Source organism: Arachis hypogaea, chromosome 19, assembly GCF_003086295.3.
Source record: "Arachis hypogaea cultivar Tifrunner chromosome 19, arahy.Tifrunner.gnm2.J5K5, whole genome shotgun sequence".
NCBI classification, from domain to species: Eukaryota; Viridiplantae; Streptophyta; class Magnoliopsida; order Fabales; family Fabaceae; genus Arachis; species Arachis hypogaea.
The window spans coordinates 33717940-33720802 of NC_092054.1; the positions used below are offsets into that span (position 1 = coordinate 33717940).

At 39.3% G+C, this 2863-nt stretch overlaps 1 non-coding gene across 1 annotated transcript; it reads left to right on the forward strand.

Annotated features, from left to right (window-relative positions):
* Positions 1–1806: 1806 nt before the first annotated feature.
* LOC112780450 (small nucleolar RNA R71) lies at positions 1807–1914 on the forward strand. Its single transcript, XR_003191286.1, has one exon. It is a non-coding gene; the product is annotated as a small nucleolar RNA R71 (small nucleolar RNA).
* The last annotated feature ends 949 nt before the right edge of the window (positions 1915–2863 follow it).

Consider the following 2863-nt stretch of genomic DNA (forward strand, 5'->3'; position numbering starts at 1 on the left):
AGATCATGAACCTAAGAAAACATGAAAAACAATAAAAATAAGAATTAGATAAACATTGGGTTGCCTCCCAACAAGCGCTTCTTTAATGTCAATAGCTTGACAGTGGGCTCTCATGGAGCCTCACAGATGTGCAGAGCTTTGTTGAGACTCTCCAACACCAAACTTAGAGTTTGGATATGGGAGTTCAACACCAAACTTAGAGTTTGGTTGTGGCCTCCCAACACCAAACTTAGAGTTTGACTGTGGGGGCTCTGGTTGACTCTGCTTGGAGAGAAGCTTTTTCTGCTTCCTCCCTATGGTTGCAGAGGGAGATCCTTGAGTTTTAAACACAAGGGAGTTCTCATTCCATTGAAGGAATATTTTACCTCTGTCAACATCAATCACAGCTCTTGCTGTGGCCAGGAAAGGTCTTCCTAGGATGATGGATTCATCCTCTTCCTTTCCAGTATCCAGGACTATGAAATTAGCAGGGATGTAAAGGCCTTCAACCTTTACTAACACGTCCTCTACTTGTCCATAAGCCTGTTTTCTTGAACTGTCTGCCATCTCTAATGAGATTTTAGCAGCTTGCACCCCATAGATTCCCAGTTTCTCTATTACAGAGAGGGGCATGAGGTTTATTCCTGAACCAAGGTCACACAGAGCCTTAAAGATCATGGTGCCTATGATACAGGGTATTATGAACTTTCTAGGATCCTGTCTCTTCTGAGGCAATGTCAGTTGATCCAGATCACTTAGTTCATTGATGAACAAGGGAGGTTCAACTTCCCAAGTATCAATGCCAAATAATTTGGCATTTAGCTTCATGATTGCACCAAGAAACTTGGCAGTTTGCTCTTCAGTAACATCCTCATTCTCTTCAGAAGAGGAATACTCATCAGAGCTCATGAAGGGCATAAGGAGGTTCAATGGGATCTCTATGGTCTCTAGATGGGCCCCAGAGTCCTTTGGTTCCTCAGAGGGAAGCTCCTTATTGACCACTGGACGTCCCAGGAGGTCTTCCTCCTTGGGATTCACGTCCTCTCCTCTCCACATAGGTTCGGCCATGGCGCTTATGTCAATGGCCTTGCACTCTCCTTTTGGATTCTCTTCTATATTGCTTGGGAGAATACTAGGAGGGATTCAGTGATCCTTTTACTCAGCTGGCCCACTTGTGCTTCCAGATTTCTAATGGAAAACCTTGTTTCATTCATGAAACTTACAGTGGCCTTAGATAGATCAGAGACCAGATTTGCTAAATTAGAAGCATTTTGTTTAGAGTTCTCTGTCTGTTGCTGAGTTGATGATGGAAAAGGCTTGCTATTGCTAAACCTGTTTCTTCCACCATTATTAAAGCCTTGTTGAGGCTTTTGATCCTTCCATGAGAAATTTGGATGATTTCTCCATGATGAGTTATAGGTGTTTCCATAAGGTTCACCTAAGTAATTCACCTCTGCTATTGCAGGGTTCTCAGGATCATAAGCTTCTTCTTCATAAGAAGCCTCTTGAGTACTGTTGGATGCAGCTTGCATTCCATGCAGACTCTGAGAGATCATATTGACTTGCTGAGTCAATATTTTATTCTGAGCCAATATGGCATTCAGAGTATCAACTTCAAGAACTCCCTTCTTCATAGGCGTCCCATTACTCACAGGATTCCTTTCAGAAGTGTACATGAACTGGTTATTAGCAACCATGTCAATGAGTTCTTGAGCTTCTGCAGGCGTTTTCTTTAGGTGAATGGATCCACCTGCAGAAGTGTCCAGTGACATCTTTGATAGCTCAGATAAAACCATCATAGAATATATCCAGGATGGTCCATTCTGAAAGCATGTCAGAAGGACATTTTTTGGTCAACTGTTTGTATCTTTCCCAAGCTTCATAGAGGGATTCACCTTCTTTCTGTCTGAAGGTTTGTACATCAGCTCTAAGCTTGCTCAGCTTTTGAGGAGGAAAGTACTTGGCTAAGAAAGCCGTGACCAGCTTATCCCAAGAGTTCAGGCTGTCTTTGGGTTGAGAATCCAACCATAATCTAGCTCTGTCTCTTACAGCAAAAGGGAAAAGCATGAGCCTGTAGACTTCAGGATCTACTCCATTAGTCTTAACAGTATCACATATCTGCAAGAATTCAGTTAAGAACTGAAAAGGATCTTCAGATGGAAGTCCATGAAACTTGCAGTTCTGCTGCATCAGAGAAACTAATTGAGGTTTCAGCTCAAATTTGTTTGCTCCAATGGCAGGAATGGAGATGCTTCTTCCATGTAAATTGGAATTAGGTGCAGTAAAGTCACCAAGCATCCTCCTTGCATTATTATTATTTTCGGCTGCCATCTCCTCTTCTTGTTTGAAAATTCCTAACAGGTGCTTACTGGTTAGTTGTAATTCAGAGTCCTTTCAGGTTCTGGATCTGCTTCAACAAGAATATTCTTGTCCTTGCTCCTGCTCATATGACAAAGAAGAAGGCACAGAAAAATAATAATAATAGAGATCCTTTTTTTTTTTTGAATGAGGGAGAGATGTTAGTAGATGAATAAAATAGAAGGAGATGAGAGAGAAGAGAATTTTCGAAAATAATTTTTGAAAAAGAGTTAGTGATTTTTGAAAATAGTTTTTGAAAAATGTTAGTAATTTTCGAAAATTAAGATTTAAAAATTAAAATAATTAATAAATTAAAAAGAAATTTTGAAAAAGGGGGAAGATATTTTCGAAAAATGAGAGAGAGAGAATTAGTTAGGTAGTTTTGAAAAAGTTAAGGAACAAACAAAAAGTTAGTTAGTTAGTTGAAACAAATTTTGAAAAGATAAGAAGTTAGGAAGTTAGAAAAGATATTTTGAAAAGATATTTTTTGAAAAAGATAAGATAAGTAGATATTTTTGAAAAGATA